Source organism: Balearica regulorum, chromosome 5, assembly GCF_011004875.1.
Source record: "Balearica regulorum gibbericeps isolate bBalReg1 chromosome 5, bBalReg1.pri, whole genome shotgun sequence".
NCBI lineage: Eukaryota > Metazoa > Chordata > Aves > Gruiformes > Gruidae > Balearica > Balearica regulorum.
The window spans coordinates 50,528,664-50,549,235 of record NC_046188.1 but is presented as its reverse complement, the minus strand read 5'-3'; the positions used below and the strand labels follow the sequence as shown (position 1 = coordinate 50,549,235).

Sequence of the window (20,572 nt, the reverse complement as noted above, 5' to 3'; positions counted from 1 at the left end):
CATGTCTGATAATGCACTGCTAGAAATAATCTTTCAAGCTGCATCTTAGCTGTGAGAAGTTAATGTATGTTTTAACTTGTGCTTCAGAGATTCCCATGGCTTCAGAGAGGAAGGTTTTTTGGCAGAGCGTGATATCCATTTTTCATGATGAAGCTGCAATAACATGATGCCAGTGGGACAAGTCTAGGAGTTTGAACATAACTGGACCATCCTGACGGGTCCTGAATAATGTTATATCTGTGGTTGCAATGTTCAGTGGATGCACAGGGAAGATAATTTTTAGTTGTTTGCATGTATTTATTCTTTATAGTAATTCAAAATGCAGTCAATTTGATGCTCTGGCCCTGTGACCAATTCTTTAATTTGGTGCACGTTGCTACAACTATGATATTACATGAGAATCTTTGCTTTAAAATAAGTTTATAAAGAGAATTTGGAATTTTAATGATGAAATTTGACTTTTAAGTAACTACTGTCAGTGGATGGGAACCTCTGTGCTCAAATATGAGGAGTTCAGCTCACTGAAACTGAGATATGTTTATTCATGTTTCCACTTTTAGGGGCACTTGTTTCACATTTCCAGACATTTCCTCACATAGGCCAAAGCTATTTTAAAATTACAGTCAAGATTCTCATGCAGTGTCTTGATTGAGGAAGCTAGAATGCTTTGAAAAGACTCAAAATTACAAGAGCTGGCCAGACTCATGATTTGGTGGGATTGGGAAAGGGCTGGGAAAGACCGGAAAGGAACTATGGCCAAATCCCTTCAAGACTGTCATGCCAAAGCAAGTCAGTCCTGCTGGAGAAGAATGACTCTCCTTCTCCAACTAAAATGTCCCTAATGTCAACCTAGGGTTCCTCACTAGGAAAACATGCACTCCTGCAGTGTGTGCTGCCTCAGTTCCACAGAGCAATAGTGCCTATTCCAGCATTGACATTTTGGAGATTATGTAATTCCAAAGGAATGTATTTCCTTATCACACCATTGTCTTTAAAAAATAGCTCCAAAGAATCAGCATGGACTATTTTTTTCACAATATGATTTTTGTTAGTAATTTATTCAGCCTAGCAGATGCCAGCATGCAAACTGTGCAAAGAGCAAATCTCTTCCTCCAAGTGTAAATATTTACAGATCATATTCAATGGTATTTAGTACTCTGCAACATATTGTCAACAGTTCTATCCAAACTCTTCCCTAATTGCAGCCTGAGAGCTGGCAGAGGCATGTCCTCTGTGAAAAGAAGGTTATGGAAAAAAATAATAGCAGGCTAAATAGGTTCTTGGCTTAATTAGACTGGAGTTATACCAGAGGTGAATCTGGCCCACACCAAGTTAAAACTCTGTTATAGGAGCTTGTACCTACCACACACAGAGTTGGAGTGATGATGCTTCTATGGGGACAGCTCTCCCAAGCAGGCTGGAAACCTCTCTTGGCACTGGACGAAAAGGGCTATTACAATACAGCGCAGGGAGGTTCAACCTTCCACATGTTTAAAGCGATGTAGTTCCACCTTTTCTTAGACATAATAGGAGATGTGTGACTGCTGGCTAAGTTTATCTGAATAGTCCAGAAGAGCAAATATTCCCTATTCCAATCACAATCTGTTCTTAAAACAGAAATGTGTTATTTCTTAAACACAGACCTGCCTTTTGGTCTCTAGCTCAGTCAGTGCAAAATCCCTGAATGGGTTAATATCTGGGACATAGCTTGACTATATGGAGCCATTTCTGTTTAAACTAATATCCTAAAATCTCCTTTCCTGCACCTCCAGTCCAATCCTCTTTGATAGCATTTCATTACATCCCATAATCTCTGCTCTCCTGACAATCTGGAATAAATACAAACCAACTGAAAGCTCAATGGTGGCTTAGCCCTCATTCATATTCTGTGAAAGAAAACTTGCTATTGCAAGCACGTCTTAGCACCCCAGCTTTTTACACGAGGCATGTAAAGTTGCAAATATCTCTAAACACTTCAAAATTATGTCCTCTGGGATTCTCAAAGGAAAAAACCTGACTGACATTCCCCATGTATCACAGGGAGAGAGGTAAGCAAGGGCACATGCATGACATCCCGTTCTCTTTGTGTCATCACAGCTTTTTTTCAGCACCTGTATTTTCCCATTCCACATCTGGGCTTCTTCATGTGCTTTTTTTTTTTCCTCTTGAGGCTGTTTTACCCAGAAATGTGCTTGTTCCCCACTATATCAACCCTAAGGCTCATGTGACCTCCTGCTTTGCCCAACAGCTTCACATTATTTCCTCCATCGTTGTTCTTGGTCCTGCAGATAATCTGTTCTACAGCAGACAGTCATCCCCCCCTCTTCAACTGTCTCTTCTAATTCTCTTAAATTGCAGAGCTTCCTTCTCCCTTCCTCCTTATCTGGAAAGGAGGGGAGAGAATATTTCAGTAGATGTCAGTATCCTACATGAATAATGGAATGATATATCTATAAAATATATACAGACAGATATGATTTAAGTTTAGTCCTTAATGTAGAGTGCTAGCCAGCTCTGCATTTTGCCTACTTTCAATTAACTACAGGACCAGAGTATTAACAACTCCTCCTCATTTTTCATTTCAAAAAGCAAATTTGTGTATTCTAAAATTACATAGGGATGCGTGAATGATTTCAGCATCACTTTCATCTATGGCCAGATTAGCTGTAACAGCTGAAATCCTCACATGATTTGAGGTAGCAAGGGCTCCCTCTTCACCTGTTCAATACCACAATCACTATGTAAAGCATCTCACAATATGGACTGTGCCTGTGTGTGCACGATGCTGTTTTCTGCATGTTTTTTTGACAACTCTTCTCTGGGCAATCTGGAAATAACCCAAAGGAGCTGAACTCAGGAGACAGTGTGCCTGCTCTAAAATGGGCACCCATGGCTTAAAGGAAGTCCTGCACATTCTGCTGTTTCATGGGGCCACCTTCATGCTTCAAAATGTGGCTGACATACATGTTATATATGTGTGTATATACCCGTATATAACATGGTAAAGCTTCAAAGCTCCACTGCTGCTATGGTTTGCCCTAAGCAGTTGTGGGCTGCTGATGCACAAATTTTTGGCATAGGCAGCAGCCCTAAAAATAGCAAAATGATCAACAAGGAGCTGATTTCTGCTATTTGATTCAATATTTAATTCAATATTTAATTCAGTAGCTTTCTCTACTTAAACAATGCTGTTGCCAGTGAACTATCATGTCTAGTAAACCAGATTTGCACAGTTTAGGGATTACATGAGAAAAGTTATGGCTAAGATTATGGTGGAATATTAGTGTTTTTCATAGTCAAGAGTAGCAAGGAGCTGTTAGCTTGTACGTTTTTTCTATTTTTCCCTCCTTGGTGGCAATTATGAAAGCCTGGACCCAACTAATCAAGCAATTGTTCCTCATCACAAAAAATTCTGTCACATTTGTTTGCAGAAAACATGGGCAAAATGTGTTGGTACTGAACTGAGCTTTGCCAAAAAAACACTGCTGCTGCTGCGCCACAACTTGCAGAAAATGGTGGATACTAGAGTTCATGTTATGAAAATTCAGGAGGATTAAAATACCTCATCTGACTACAGCTTCTCACCAGCATATCCTAGACCGAACTCTGAAAAATCCACGAATCTTAAGCTTTGGCATACATTTTGGGTAATTTACACGTAGTAACAATAACTGGGGCCACTTGCGGCTTGGTGTAACTCTAGAGAAACGACAACACGTCGAGCTCTGCTGCTCCGAGCCACACGAGAGGCCAGCGGCGAAGGCAGCCACAGCTTTCCCTGAGGAGACGACGGCGGTACAGCTCGCCCAGGCCGGGGCTCGGGCAGATGACGTCCCGCAGGCCGCCAGCTGCAGGGACGGCTGGAGCCGAGCTCCCGCCAGGCAGGACTAGCAGGCCGATTCCAGCCAACACGAGCCCGGCTCTCATACCACAGAGACAGGGCAGGCCCCAACCCTGCCTCCCCAGCACCACTTCCACCCCTACGCCCTAGCCCACGCCCCACCCCCGCTGCATACGTCACTGCCGCGGTTGGTAGCCACCTCCCACCCTCTGCCCCTAGCGCCTCAGTGTTTCCGGGGTGAAAAGGGAGGCCTGCGCACCGGGGCGGGGGGTGTGGCGGGAGGGAAGGAGGTGTGGCTGGAGCGGTAGGGGCGGGGCAATAGGCGATCGGGCCTATGAGATGAGGAGGGGGCGTGGCCGTGGCATGTGGCGGGGCGCTGGGCGGCGGGGCGCTGAGCGGTAGGGTTCCTCCGCTCCTCTCTTTCTCTGTGGGGGCCGCGCCAGCGCTGGACGTGCGGCCGCCTCCGCCGGGTGAGCGCCTTTTCTGCCCCGCTACCCTGAAGCCGTGCCCTCCGCTGGGCTCTGCCATGTCGTGAGTGCGGGGGCGGTGGCGGCTCCTCCTGGGCCTGGGGGAGCGGGGACGGGGGAGACGCCGTGCCGGGTGAGCGGTGGTGCCAGGGGTCTCCGGGGCGGGGGACGCCGCGAAGCGGTTGTCGGTTTGAACCGCTGAGGACTGCGGGCGGCACGGGGACGTGTGGCCGCGGCCTGGGTGGGGAGCAGGGTCTCGGCAGCCGTTCCCATAAACTGCCACGTAAGTTGCAAATACATTTGCCATAGAAGTTGCAAGTAATTTTGCAAATAAGTCCCTGTAGCAGTCGTGGAAGAGATGGCTTTGTACTCACCCGTTGTTCCGCTGCAATGTGCGTGTGCTCGTAGGTAGTCTTGTTCTTGGGGGGGTTGGAGTGGAGTTTCATTGCGGGGAAGAGAGCTGATTGACTCAGCAAGTAATTCATTGCCTGGAATATAACATTTTTAGGCCCTATGGACCACCTCAAAAATACGTTGTCAGCAGCAGATCACCCTTATGCATGGCATCACAGATATGTAAAAATATCTTGTGTTTGAATAAATTATGTTAAGTGTATATGATTGAGAATAACTTTGTAAATGGAATGCTGTTTTGTGTGGTATCATACTGAAATCTTTTTAATCTTATCGTATCTTAAGTGAAGTTTTTCAGTAGGTCTAACTGTACCGTGGGCAATATTAGTAATGCCTCAGCTGGAATCCAGTAAATGGTAGGAAGAATAAATACTGTTCTTTGACTGAGCTTTCAAACACAGCATTCCTGTGGGGATATTCTATCACAGATCTTACTCTGATGGATTCAGTGAATCTCTTAACTTTCCCCTCTGCTGTGTCCCAAGCTTTGTCTTCTAGAATTGGCAAAGAAAAATCATGTCTCAGGATCCTGTCAAGTAAGGTGCCTTGATGTCTTACATGTTAGCTGACTGAATTCCTGCCAGGCTTCGTGGTGCAACAGCACTCCTGTATCCTGATAAAGTGAGTTAACTGATTGCTTGCTGGAGGAACAAACTTGTAGAAGTACTAATCCTCCCTACCTTGAGCTAAGTTGCAACCTTACTGAGTGAGTTAAACTCGCTGATAGTGAGCATTTGGTGCTTTTTAGACTTCAGAGGGTTTGTGGCTGATCAGTAGTTTTGAGAACTAGGCTGTAAGATGCGTGTTGATGCAAAAGTGCATGTATTTCTGTATTAATCTTATTTATCTACCATAATCATCCACTACTATGTATGTTAATGCAGTCCATTACATGGTAATGGATATTTCAGAAGGAATTTATCAATTTTATTAGCTTTCATATATGTAGTAGATTAACACGCTTGCTGTCTATGTTTGCTGCTTGATTCTAGTTTATATATGTATAATGTATGTATACACATATGTATTGTTTTAGTACTTTTCTGAGAGAAATTCCAGACTGCATGGCTCTTAACATCTTGGTGCAGACATCTTTATTTTTTGTTTTAATTGCAAATTCCCTGCTGGATTTATAAACCCATCTGCCAGAAAACAGACTTTGCATGTGGTTATCTGCTATTGAAATTCTAATTGGCACATCCATGCAACCTGCAGCCTCTGCCTTCTAAGGGAAGTCTCCTGGAACAGACTTTTCAAAGGTGATGGGAGTAATTTGCAAGCGAAATGTCAAGTTTCAGTGATGAAAAACATCCATGCTGAAGGCCTGATAAGGTATTTAAAATATCTGGCTGCATACCCTGGATTACAGGGTTAGGTAATGTAGGTACTTTTAAATGTAGTAGCTGACTTTCACTTGTGTGTGACTGACTAAATTTTCAAGGGAAAATGTCACAAGGGCATTAAGGAATGGAGATGTTTGTTTAAAACAGTGCATGCTGGAAATGTCCAAAACTTTGCTTGAAGAAACTGTGAAAAATTGATTTGTTTGGGTAGAGTTTCTTGCCTCTCTTTGTTTTTGTTTTTTTTTTCAAAAGACGTGGATAAAACTTTCTCCATGAAGCCTTTAGTATAAGGTTCTGTTGATGTCTCCTCATGCTCTGACACACAGTGTTAACTGAGCATGTGTTCTGCGTGTTGTCATCCATGCTTGAGCACAGTTTTGTAAACTGAAAGTGCCATAAAGCAGGTCCAGCAAGACTTTGTCAGCATGTTTGTAGTGAAAAATTACAGGGGACCTGGATGTAGGGGGAATGAACTTGTTGCACACAAACCAGGTGTATTGCAGTGGCTGCTTCATCCTGGCTGATGTGCATGTTCTGAGTGATGCTGGGCTTATAGCTCAGAGCAGTTGCACGGATGGCTGGGTGTCATGCACGTGCATTTCCCCACAGCCCTTGTCCCCATATGGGGATCTTCTACATTGCCTGCATGTATGTGCTGAGCAGTCATGCTCAGATCCATCTACTCTGACCTGTTTCTGCTCTCATCGCTGGACCACGCATATAAACATGTTCAGGCACTGCTAATGTCTGTTTTAGATTTATCCTTGCCCTTTCATTGTTGTTTTGTGTTTGATACAAACTTCTAATAGCAAGAGCAATTATGCACTGAGAAAGCTGGAGGAAAAAGCAGACAATTCACTGGCACTTGCATGTAGATCCTCAGCTGCTGTGTATTGCTATGGCTTCCTTGCAGAGCAATGACAGTCCACACCAGCTGGCCATTTACCCTTTGAAATGTTTAAATTGGGATTGGATGCCTTTCTGAAGGAGGTGTTCATCCCTATGAACACAGAGCTGGTACGAAGTTAATGTGCGGTAGATGAGATACCCTTCCCACCTGCTGTTGGTCCCCAGCACAGTAATTGCTGGGTGAAACTCCATGGCTTATGCTGCACCAGGAGCCAAAGTAGATGATCTTTGCGGCTTTTTACCCCCTACCCTTAAAAGGACTGGGAGGACAATATCCCTACTACATGTGCTGTTGTTGGATGCCATCTGACACTGTGTGCTCTGGCTCAGCAAGGTTGCTTCCCTTCCCAGCTTCCAGCCTGTCCTGCAGGTGTAACCCTTCATCATACCCCACCTGTCAATGATACTGAGCCTGTTTGGGTCTAGGAAGGATTCTGAAGGGTTTGTTGACTGGGAATCCAAGAAATCCTGTGAAGTAAACTGTGACTGAACCTTGAAGTTAAGGTTCCCTTTTTACACCTTGGACTTGGAAGAATCAGCAGGGCATGTGAGTTGACAGCTGTGGTGTAACGATGCTGCTGGTGCTGCAGAGACAGTAGCGATGCTGAAAATGAGCACATGTAGCAGCTAGCTGTGCACTTTGGAAATGTTATTTGCAGCTCCTTCAGCTTTTGACTGCTGGCAATCCAAGGAGGTCACCCTGCAGGTAGGGCACCCAGAGTGCCTGTGGTACAGCAATCCATCCACATATCTCCAGCGTGGTACAGGGACTTCCTTCTTGAAGGAATGTCTGCGTGGACATTGCCACGTATTCCTGTACACAACTTATCCAACAAAAGCAAGTGGCAAGAACTGCAAAAGTGGTTTTTAATGCTCAATGGAACCACACACTTACCTTGCTGGTGTGTAAAGCAGCACTTACCTGTTGTGCTGTCTGGCTTCCTTGTTGCTTTGGTTCTTTAGGTGTATTCGTGGAAACCTGCATTTAGCTGATGGCTCTGCTGTGCTGTTATTGTGATTATCACTGAAATAAGGTTTCCTCTGTTGGACAGCACAGGACTGAAACGCGGTCCTCGATGGCTGCGTCGCCGCGATGGGAGAGCTACTCTTCAAATGCACTTTGCAGAACATGAGATCTCTGGAATTACAGTGTGTGAGCCTGCATTTTTCCATCACGTCCTTTCCTCCCAGTTCACATAATAACTTGTCAACCACTTAGAAAGCACATTGGGCACTTGTTTGTTTTTTTTTCTTGTAGGACAAGGTGGTATGAAGAAAGAAACAGAGGGTAGAATGCCAGGGATATGGATACCTGTTTATTTGCAGCCAGCTGGATCATGCCCCAATGCATGTGGCAGGACCCACAGTCCGTCTATACAACTTGCACCTGCTTGAGGAACCAGCCAGGTTCTCCATTTGAGCAGGAAATTATGTCTGCACAGGCAGCGTGGGTTGCAGCTGCACAGCTGCATGCCCAGATATTATCTCTGTGTCCCAGATTATCTGTTGCCACAGCTCCTGGCACCTTTGCTGGGGGAGTCTCAGTTGAGCTGTGTGCCCTAAAGGACAACTAAATTGTGTTCTGCGGACATGGCTATGGAGTGTCCAAGCCCCCATAGCTACCTCAGTTATTCCCTAAATACATAGGGAAGGGGAGGTTGTCTGTGTACAAGGGCCACTTTTTTAATTTATTCAGACATTCAACAAGTCCTCTTCACGACCATCACTGCTTCTGTTAATGATGACTGTCTTGCCTCTCACTGTCCAGGAGGGCATTGGGATTGCCTTCCCTAAACTCCAGCTGACTTGGTGCCAGGCCTGGAGAACTGCTTATGCAACAGTTCAGCAAAATGCTTGAGTGCATACTTCAGATAGAGAAGGTGCACTGGTTTTAGATTTGTTGTATTAAAAAAAAAAAGGGAGGGTGGGGGGAGGAAAAAAAGTGATTTGATGAAATTTGCATTGAATTTTGCATGTATATTTGTGTTGGATTTTGACGTGGTTTAGCCCCAGCCGGTAGCTAAGTGCCACGCAACGCTCGCTCACCCCTCCCCCGGCGGGATGGGGAGGAGAACAGAAAAACAACGGCAAAGCCTCGAGGGTTGGGCTAAGGGCAGGTTACTGGGACAGCAAGGGAGAGGGAAACAATCAACAACAGTACTGATAACAGATATTCACAATGGGTGATAACAGAGAATGATTTACCAACCTTCTCAGAGCCATGCCGACATGCCAAACCTGCCCCTGCCTGACTAGCCCCCTTTTATGGTGAGCATGATGTCACATGGTATGGAATAGCCCCCGGCCAGCTTGGCTCACCTGTCCTGGCTCCTTGGGAAATTAACTCTATCCTTGCCAGAACCAGGACATTATCCACCCCTTATTCCATATCATCTGTGTCATGCCCAGATTATTTTACAGATCTCATTGCTTTACTCTATGGGCTATCGCTCTAAAATGTCTGTTGAGTCCATTTAGTCCATGGTTTTGGGTTCCATCTGCCATTACAGTCTCTCAGAGCAGGGGCAATGGTGCATGCTGCTGGATGGTTGCACGCTGCATCTGTAGTTTTCACAGCTGATGTATCTGGTGTGGTCCATGCTCACAGTCTGGATGTCAAAGATGTGATTTTTCGATAAAGTTTCTGGGCACCAGTTGAAGTCAGTTCTAGTTCCATCATCGTGGCACTTTGTTCTGTTTCAAAGTCCATCCTTCATTAGTTTTGGGTGATTCTTATGGTCATACCATTGATACAGTATATCGCTATTAATATCATGCAATTTAATTTATTGTATATTTTCACCCAAAATCAAATCCCCTTGGGGTACACACCGGACTTCCCCATCTTCTCTCATCACCCACCAAGTGCACCCTGGTCCCTGAGCAAAAGCAATCCCGCAGATGGGCTGGCCTTTGCCTGAAGCAGGGATAACCAAAACTCTTTTACCCAACATATTTTTCATGCGCACTACAGGAACTTTATCCCCTTCTACGGGGCGTGGAAATTTTGATTGGGCAGGGCCAGCTCGATTGGCAGATCCCCTAGTGTTAATTAACCAGGTGGCCTTTGCTAAATGTGTGTCCCAGTGTTTGAGGGTCCCACCACCCATTGCCCTCAGGGTAGTTTTTAGCAGTCCATTGTACCTTGCAATTTTCCCAGAGGCTGGTGCATTATAGGGGATGTGATACACCCACTCAATACCATGCTTTTTGGCCCAGGTGTCTATGAGATTGTTCCGAAAATGAGTCCCGTTGTCTGACTCAATTCTCTCTGGGGTGCCATGTTGCCACAGAACTTGCTTTTCAAGACCCAGAATAGTGTTCTGGGCAGTGGCATGGGGCACAGGATATGTTTCCAGCCATCCAGTGGTTGCTTCCACCATTGTAAGAACATAACGCTTGCCTTGGCGGGTTTGTGGGAACGTGATGTAGTCGATTTGCCATGCTTCCCCTTATTTATATTTCAACCATCAGCTTCCATACCACAGAGGCTTTACCCACTTGGCTTGCTTGATTGTGGCGCACGTTTCACATTGATGGATGACCTGTGAGATGGCGTCCATGCTCAAGTCCACCCCTCGATCACGGGCCCATCTATATGTCGCATCTCTTCCTTGATGGCCTGAGGTGTCATGGGCCCACCGAGCTAGAAATAATTCATCCTTATGCTGCCAGTCGAAATCCACCTGAGCCACTTCAATCTTGGCGGCCTGATCCACCTGCTGGTTGTTCTGATGTTCCTCAGTGGCCCGACTCTTGGGTACATGGGCATCTACATGACGTACCTTTACAACTAGCTTCTCTAGCCGGGCAGCAATATCTTGCCACAATGGGGCAGCCCAGATGGGTTTGCCTCTGCGTTGCCAGTTGCTCCGCTTCCACTGCTGTAACCACCCCCACAGGGCATTGGCCACCATCCATGAGTCAGTGTAGAGGTACAGTGTTGGCCATTTTTGTCTTTCAGCAAAATCTAAAGCCAGCTGGATGGCTTTCACCTCTGCAAAGTGGCTCAACTCACCTTCTCCTTCAGCAGCTTCTGCAACTCGCCATGTAGGACTCCATACAGCGGCCTTCCACCTTTGATGCTTTCCCACGATGCGACAGGACCCATCAGTGAAGAGGGCACATGGCTTCTCATCTTCTGTTAGTTTATTATACGGTGGGGCTTCTTCAGCACGTGTCACCTCCTCCTCTGGCGACATTCCGAAATCTTTGCCTTCTGGCCAGTCTGTGATCACTTCCAGAATTTCTGGACGTTGGGGCTTCCTATTCTAGCCCGTTCTGTGATCAGTGCAACCCACTTACTCCACGTAGCATCGGTTGCATGATGTGTAGAAGGAGCCCTCTCTTTCAACATCCAGCCCAGCGCTGGCAGTCAGGGTGCCAAGAGGAGCTGTGCTTCAGTGCCAATCACCTCTGAAGCAGCTCGAACCCCTTCGTAGGCTGCCAATATCTCCTTTTCCGTTGGAGTGTAGCAGGCCTTGGATCCTCTGTATCCCTGACTCCAAAACCCCAGGGGTCGACCTCGAGTCTCCCCTGGTACTTTCTGCCAGAGACTCCAGGTAGGGCCATTCTCCCCGGCTGCGGTGTACAGCACATTTTTTACATCTGGTCCTGCCCAGACTGCCCCAACAGCTACGGCATGAACCATTTCTTGTTTAATTTGTTCAAAAGCTTGTCGTTGCTCAGGGCCCCATTTGAAATCATTCTTCTTCCGGGTTACACGATAGGGCTTACTATCAAACTGTAATTCGGAATGTGCATTCTCCAGAAACCCACAACACCTAAGAAGGCCTGTGTCTCCTTTTTGTTGGTTGGTGAGGACATGGCTGCTATTTTGTTGATAATGTCCATAGGGATCTGACACCGCCCATCATGCCACCTTATTCCTAAAAATTGGATTTCCTGCACAGGCCCCTTCACCTTACTTCGTTTTATGGCAAAGCCAGCCTGCAGCAGGATTTGGATTATTTTCTTCCCCTTCTCAGAAACTTCCTCTGCTGAGCTGCCCCATACAATGATGTCATCAATGTATTGCAGGTGCTCTGGGGCTTCACCCTTTTCCAGTGCAGTCTGGATCAGTCCACGGCAAATGGTGGGGCTCTGTTTCCACCCCTGGGGCAGTCGATTCCAGGTGTACTGGATGCCCCTCCAGGTGTACTGGATGCCCCTCCAAGTGAAGGCAAACTGTGGCCTGCACTCTGCTGCCAAAGGGATTGAGAAAAACGCATTAGCGATATCAATTGTGGCATACCATTTGGCTGCCTTTGACTGCAGTTCATATTGAAGTTCCAGCATATCTGGCATGGTAGCACTCATTGGCGGTGTGACTTCATTCAGGCCACGATAGTCTACCATCAGCCTATACTGTTGGGATCCCCCCGTCACACCAGAAATAGATATCGGTTCCACCCCTTCATAGTTTGATGGCATTAGGGTACACTGTGCACCAGTGTCCACTAGGGCTTTGTACTCCTGTGGGTTTGATGTGCCAGGCCATCGGATCCACACAGTCCAATAAACCCTGTTGTCCCTTTCCTCCACCTGGCTGGAGGCAGGGCCCCTCTAATCCTGCTTGTCATAGTCACTACTCACCTCTTGCAGAAAGGACTTAGAAGTCCCTTCAAGAGGATCAGAAGTGCGATCTGGCCTTTCACTTGGTCTGGGGGGGCTGCCCGGTGGAAACTGGAGCAGCATTCTTTCTGGAAGAGTCCCTTTTTACAGCTGTCTTGCCTTGTAGCTCATGTACGCATGCCCGCAGGGTTGAAGGTGGGCTTCCCATCCCATTTCCTCATGTCTTCTCCGTGGTCACGCGGGTAAAACCACAGGATACCTCGTGGTGTGTATGCTCTATATCCCCTCTCTGGAGCAGAAAAACACTTACTCCTAACAGCTGAAATACAGGTCTGTACAGGTGGGGAGTAAGATATATCCTCTTTGAGTTGCCAGATGTCCTGGGACAGTTTCTCCACAGCCGAGACGAGGGAGGAAGAAAGGCTCTCTTCATATTGCCGGAGTCAGCCAGCCACTTCGTCCATCGTGGGCGCCTCTTCACTCTTCCAGTCAATTACTGCCAGTGACTTGGCATATGATGATGGTGCACTTCGCACAAATTTTCACCACATAGGTCAGGTACATTGGACTTCATCGGGGTCTGTGGGCAACTGTGCGTTGTCCGGATCATAATAAACCATCTCCCGCACAGCTAATTCCCTCAGATATTGGATACCTCTCTCCATGGTGGTCCACTTGCCTGGCTGACATACGACATCTTCTCTGAGAGGATACCTTTCCCTCACACTTGACAGGAGTCGCCTCCAGAGGCTAAGGGCCTGTGCCTTCTTCCCAATTGCCTTGTCAATGCCCCCTTCCCTAGACAAGGATCCCAGCTGCTTGGCCTCCCTGCCCTCCAGTTCCAGGCTACTGGCCCCATTATCCCAGCAGCAGAGCAGCCAGGTAATAATGTGCTCCCCTGGAAGGCGGCTGAAATCTTTCTGCATATCTTGCAGCTCACTCAGGGACAGGGATCGGGTGATCACTTCTGGTTCTGGCTCTTCTTGTTCTCTTGATGGCCCCGGTTCATCATCATCTGTCACTAAGTGAACCGATTTCCTTGTGTATTTCTTTTTGTGTATAGGGGCAACTGGTACTGGTATGGGTTGATCTTTTGGCTCTACTGCAGTGCCTGTTGCGGGGGTTTGGACAGCTGCAGTGCCTGTTGCGGGGGCCTGGGCAGCTGCAGTGCCTGTGGGTCCGCTCTCTCCCTCTGGATGGTGCTGTCTGCTATCAAGCAGTGTTTGATAGATTGTGGCCAGGGCCCAGCACCGTGCAGTAAGTCGTGTCTCCTTAGAATCCCCACAGCATTTTCCTTTCAAATATTCTACCATTTTATCAGGGTCTTGCAATTGTTCAGGAGTGAAGCTCCAAACCACTGAGGGTGAAAAGGTCTCTAGGTACCCGCCCATACTCTCCCACATGCCATGCCAGCCCTGACCATTCAGTCTTGGGGAAGATCCCTGGGTAATATTCTTGAAACAATTTTTGCTAACCCTGAACAGGAGTGGGAAAACATTCAGGAGACCTAGCAATAGGAATATACTGACCTGAACATTCCAAGGGTATTCAAAATTCTCAAAAATTGTCGTGACCAACCAAAAGGGAAAAGGGGAGGTGAAAGAGTGGGAGAAGGTATCCCCCCCGTCTTCCCCACAGATTGGGTGCAATTATTAATCAATTCTGAAAGATATTGACCGAGGTACAGGCCTGACCGAAATGCTACATACGCATACCAGCTCAAACTCATGACTGTCAATGATGTCTTATCATAAGTCATTATCATACAATACAACAACATGAGAACAGGAACCCCTCTTCCAGAGGTGATAAACAGCACAGCAGGGATTACATAGAGTAAACATGGGTTTACAAACCAGAGCCATGTGACCAAACAGAACATCATTATGACCAGTGACTGTTTCAATAACATTATAAATGCTTATAACAACTTTGTTTTAACACACTTGGGTCAGACTTGTCCTTATCACAACCCCTCGAGCCTCACGTTGGGCGCCAAAAAGACTGAAGTGGTTTAGCCCCAGCCGGTAGCTAAGTGCCACGCAACGCTCGCTCACCCCTCCCCCGGCGGGATGGGGAGGAGAACAGAAAAACAACGGCAAAGCCTCGAGGGTTGGGCTGAGGGCAGTTTACTGGGACAGCAAGGGAGAGGGAAACAATCAACAACAGTGCTGATAACAGATATTCACAATGGGTGATAACAGAGAATGATTTACCGACTGGACCTGGTCTCGGAGCCACACCAAACCTGCCCCTGCCCGACTAGCCCCCTTTTATGGTGAGCATGACGTCACATGGTATGGAATAGCCCCCGGCCACCTTGGCTCACCTGTCCTGGCTCCTTGGGAAATTAACTCTATCCTTGCCAGAACCAGGACAGATTTATATTTGTTTGGCTTGAGGAGACTTTGTAGCACTTTACCTGAATCTGGTTTAAATCATTTAAGTTAAACTCCCAATACAATTTATGTTGAGGCCAGGGTGAAATCTCATTAACTGCTGAGTTGTCTTCTCTTTGTATCTTTCTTTGGCTTCTCTGTATTAAAAAGCAGGATAAACCTTTCCACTCTTCCATCTCTTTGTGAAAATGCTTTGACGGGGTCAGAGAAGTGGCTGTCTAGTTGCACATAATAATATTTTACACTTTTTTTCCCCCCTATGCTTTTGCTGTAATCCTACTGTATCCAGGCTTTTATTGGCTTTTGCTTCCCCTAAAGGTGCAATAATACCTGACAGCAAGAAAACAGTTACAAGTGTTTGCCTGGTAAGTTTCTACACTCAAATTTTTTTTTTAATCCCTCAGGACAGATTTAAAACTGCTGTGAAACAAGTCCATTAGTAGAGGGAAGTTTTGTAGAAGTCAGCAGGAACTGAGCATGTGCAGATGGGTGAGGGCAAACCCCATCCCTATTCATGAGCCGGGAATAAATTGAAGAACAGGGAATAAAGGCAGAAGTGTTATGAATACAAGCTGGTTGAAAGGAAACATTGGAGATCCATTTAAGATCGAACAAGCCATTAACTGGAGAGGAGACTACTTTGTGTGTTTGTGCTACCACTTCACTTCATGATTTGTCAATGTATGTCATCCCCTGAATCTTACTATTGACTATTTTCAATTTGTATGTGATTTATGTTATAGGAATACTCCTCTTCCCCCCACTCCTTCAGAAAAGACAAACCCCACAGCAGGTATTTCTGGATGTTCCTGAGATGCTTTTAATGACACTCTTACTAAATATATGCTTTCATAGGAAAAGCAGGCTGTCATGTAGCTTGTACTAAGCTGGATTTCAAAAGACTCGATTTTCACTTCCATCTCTTACCAGTTCCTCCTGTAGCTGTACACAAATGGCTCAGTTTTCTCATGCTTCTTTTTCCACTCTGTGAGATAAGGGAGAGTTGGTCTATCTTACCTATGCTCTGCTCTTTTGAACTAATGACTTGTTGTGCTATGGACTGACCTGTGTTACAAAGATTGGGCTGGTGTATTGTGTATTTGTGTCAGCAAAGCTCCTTTACGTCATCATCCTTTTGATGAAACTTTACATCATCAGTGTGTCTTTTTGCTGGCAGTAGCATCTGGACTTAAATTCCTATATCTAATTAAAAAAGGAGAGCAAGGTGGAAAAGAAGCTCTCTAACTTTTTTGCCATAAGATAAACAGGAGATTGACTTATTAAGGAGGTTAAGGATGGGAGTTTCTGATGAGTGAGAAATGCCCAGTGATAAATTGAAATTCTCCATGTCCAAGGAAGGAGCATTTACTCCCTAGATCTCTAGCCGTATTAAATGGTTGCTAGTGTAATTGTTAACTTAATAAACAATAAGCATTGCTATTAACATTTTTTTTCTGCCTTTCTCAACTGTGCTGATCAAGGGTGTTTTCTTGCTGAGGCCATTTTTCTTTTACGTTATCATTTCTTCCTGTTTCTAAAGCTCTTCATATCCTAGCTGATCTGGAAACATTATATTGTCACTAGGATTTCACAGCAACTTCTGTCAATCTTCATGTGGGTTTCTGACACTGTTTGACCTGATGAGGCTTAAAAAAGGAGCCATGTGCTTCCCTCCTTTAAAAGAAAACATTCTATATCCAGGTTTCATTTTTTATTTTTGAAAAATTGTTTGGAAAATCTCATTCATGAGCATGACAGAAAGTGCTGGAACTGTAGGCATAACCAGCTGGTCTGAGTATGAAAACTTGAGACCAGCTTGGAAAGAGCAAATGCGCTTCCTCCTCAAGCATTTTTTGTCATTAGTCCTTTTTGTTAATGAATTCTGATTGTCTAGAGCTTTACAAAATGTGCAAAACCTATTTAATCTTTTGAGTTGCTCTTTATAGCAAGGCTTTTGTGGGATAGTCATGATATCTTCCTTGGTTTGTGATACAGATGATGTAGTGTCTTTTCAATATTTGCTTAGGCTGATGTAGAACTACTAGGCCTGGTATATCTCAGATGCTTTCCGTGCCTAGAAATGGCTTCGTTTGCAAGAGCAGCTGCTCCTGCATTGTCTCAAGGTGGTACTGCTATGCAGAGCTCCTTTAGGAACAAGAAGTCCAAGTGCTATGGCTGAAGACCACCTTTCACCTGATAGTGAGGTAGAGCATATGCCTTGAAGGTGACAGTTCTCCTGACAGTGCATTGAGCTGTATTACATGGCCATTAGTGCAGTCCATATGAACTGTCCTCCATTTCTACATTTGTAGAGGCTTCTATTTTTCGACTGGTGTTGTCACTTCTGTTCTGGGAGTCTCTCCTATGAGGAAAGGCTGAGAGAGCTGGGACTGCTCAGCCTGGAGAAGACAAGACTCAGGGGGATCTTATCAATGTATATAAATAACTGAAGGGAGAGTGCTCTTTTCAGTGGTGTCCAGAGACAGGATCAGAGGCAATGGGCACAAACTGAAACACTGGAGGTTCCCTTTGAACATCAGGAAACACTGATGAGGGTGACTGGGCTCTGGCACAGGTTGCCCAGGAATGTTGTGTAGTCTCCATCCTTGGAGATACTCAAAAGCCATCTAGACATGGTCCTGGGCAACTGGCCAAAGGTGGTCCTGCTTGAGCAGGGGGATCAGACCAGATGACCTCCAGAGGTCATTTTGAACCTAAGCCATTCTGTGATTCTATTGTGCAGAGAGCCGCTTTAATGTTTAACTGGAAGTCATAACTCTAGCCTAGTTTTCTGGTGCAAAATAAGCTTAGTTTGCATGGTATGTAGGTTTCTACATCTCTAGAAGAGCTTCTGGCCTTTGTCATCTGAACTGTATGTCCACACCACTGCTTCTGGGCCTTTATTAAAAATGATGCAATGGGCATTTGGTCAATAAGAGCTGTAGGACTTGTTCATCGGTCAACTTAATGCGCCATGTTAGTAGACCTTAAGTGCATGGGAATATCTGCATGAGGTAGAAGCAGAGGTCTGTCTAGTACAGTATTGTCTTCAGCAGTGATCGATAGTGTTGGATAGAGACATCCCCCTGACTCTTGGTATCGTGAGACCCTGTGGCAGTTCAGTTAAAACCCAATATCCTCCCATTATTCTCTTTCTCTTCAAATCTTTTGTGTATGTGTTGAATAGCAGAGGACCCAGCACAGATCTCTGGAACTCCGCTGGTTGCCACCTGTCCTTGTGAAAACCTACAGCTTCTTTCTGCTCTTTGTTTCCTATTCTAATCAGTTATCAGTCCATGTAAAAGCCTTTCTTTGTAGCCAACAGCATCTTAGTTTGCATTAGAACTTTGAAATGGTCCCTCACCAAAAACCTTTATACAAATCCACAACAGCCTCAAAGATTTTAGATATGAAAGATAATTTCCTGCTACAAAAGCTGTGTTGACTCTTCCTGAAGCAAGGCAAGAACAGTTGTATCTTCATCTATGATGGTATTTTTTAAGGGATGGCCAACAGTTTATATTTGCCTTGTAGATATGGCAGTATTCATGTGTTCTGACTTCAGTGATCATCTTTGAGATGGCTGGAGTAGGCATGCATTGTGGGCTGAAGTGCATCACTGATGGCATCTAGGGTATACCTGGTTCTAGCGGGCACATTTTGGGCAGTGAAGCCAGCAGGGGAATGCAATGTCATGAGCCTGACAGTGGTTACGTGACTTAATTTTATGTAGGTCAGAGGTTCCACTAGTTTTACTATACTTACTTTCGCATATAAACACATGCTTTGTGTGTTTAAAGAAGTGTATCTGCCTTAGGCAGCAGTGACATGGAAACAGCTGATAAGGTTCTTCAGGGACACTTGCTGCTTGAGTTTGAGAAGCATGTGGCCTGGATGGAGCTATAATGCGGATGGCTTTTGTTACTAGCTGACTTGAAAAGCAAAACTGTGGAAGTTGGTTTTTTTTCTTTCTATTTAGCAAATAGCTTTTGGCTGGATCCAGCATATTCATAGATTCCAGTTTGTTGCTTTTCTGTCCATTGCTAAGGGAGCAAGGATTTCTAGGCTTTGAAAATCTTGTAATGTCTAGAAGCTGGGTATGTGCTGATGCAATGAAATCCGTTCAGTGAAAAAACAGCTGTAACAGAAGTGGATTTCTGGTGCTGATGACCCATTCTCATAAGGAATATCTGAATGAAGGAGAGTTTTAGAATAAAATATATACAGGAAATGCTGGTGAGGTGGGGGGTTTTGTATGTTTTGGTTGCTTTTGGTTTTCTGCAAGTCTTGGTAATATTAGCAAGCAGTTCTTTCTGGGTGGTATGTTCTCCACTTGATCTTTGACCCCTCTGAAAGTGGAAACAGATGTAATGCAAACTATGGAGTGGGCAAGCTATCCCCTGGGAGTTGACCGAAAACTGCAAACCCTTCTGCTAGATGAGTTCTTAGGTTATTGCATGTCTTGGGACAAATTTGTTTGCAGAACCATATTGAAATAGGTAAGATTACACCTGCAGAGGTTCCTTCTGGAGTTAAAATACATGCTCCAAAATTGTGATTCATTAGGTATATCCCACAGCATGCTCAAGCATTCACATTTACAGTTGCTTCTGAGTGAGATACAGTGAATGCCACCCAGTGAACATACATACAGCTGTAACACTGGATTTCATATGGCAATTCATCTGCATAAAGGGTGTCTGGATGAAGGATAGAATTTGTAAATAAAATATGTATACAATATTTCAGTATTTTTTGTCTTTTCTCCAGGAAAGTTATTGCCGGAGGGTAATGGAGGGAATGTGTGGGACCTTTAAAAAGCAAAGACTGAAATGGTGGGCATGCAGTTTAAGTGGTTAGAGATTGTTTGATGGTGTAGAGGTTAATATGCGGGAATAGAGAGTTTTCTCTCTTGGTCTATCAGTGCTAGAGGATTTGCTAAGCAAGATTTGATGCATAATTCCTCTTTAGATGACTGTCATAAAAAAAAAAAAACAACCCAAAACAACAAACCCCAAACCGAAAAAACAACCCAGAAAAACCCCAACCCATGCTGTGAATATCTAATCCTCACTGCAGGGCACTTTTTCTGCTCCATTATCAGCTTGGGCAGATTTACCTCATGATACAACTTCAGGCAATTGAAGTGAAAGTGCCTTCGTGTAAAATGGCTCAGGTGCCCAAGAAGCTGAGTGCTAAGACAGAAGCTGGATTTTGTTGGGAAGCTGATGGAGGCAGAAGCACTGCATTTAGGGCAGAGGAAGCCTTTAATTTTTCCACACTTGCAAAGGAAACTCATGAAGATCCTTCCACTGAATGCTAAAAGTACTTCACTGTTCAGTTACAGCTAGGCTCTCAGGAAAATCATTGAGTTTAAAGTGTAAGCTGTTACAATAGCTTTGTTAAACCTTCCTGTGGGTGCTTGCATTGTTTGAGATACAACTGGTAGGGGACGTGCTGTCTCTGGCGTCATTGCTCTGAACTGGGACTCTGGACCTGGAGCAGAGCCTCTTCTGATGGAGAACCCTAAATATTATTTGCATTCTGCCTTCTAAAGTTCTCATCATTACTGACATTAGGATAATTATGTACTTCCTGTAAATGCACCTTTTTTTTTTTTTTTTA

At 45.1% G+C, this 20,572-nt stretch overlaps 1 protein-coding gene across 3 annotated transcripts in view; it reads left to right on the top strand.

Moving 5' to 3' along the window:
* Positions 1-4,185: 4,185 nt before the first annotated feature.
* The window catches only part of LRP5 (LDL receptor related protein 5), a 248,493-nt gene continuing 232,106 nt past the window's right edge, over positions 4,186-20,572 (top strand). Inside the window, exon 1 of one of the 3 annotated variants that reach the window (XM_075754764.1) lies at positions 4,186-4,311. The gene's annotated coding sequence lies outside the window, so the exon portion shown is untranslated. Of the gene's footprint in view, positions 4,442-6,034; positions 6,055-20,572 lie in introns of those variants that run through there. The other 2 variants (XM_075754765.1, XM_075754766.1) reach the window with 2 other exon arrangements.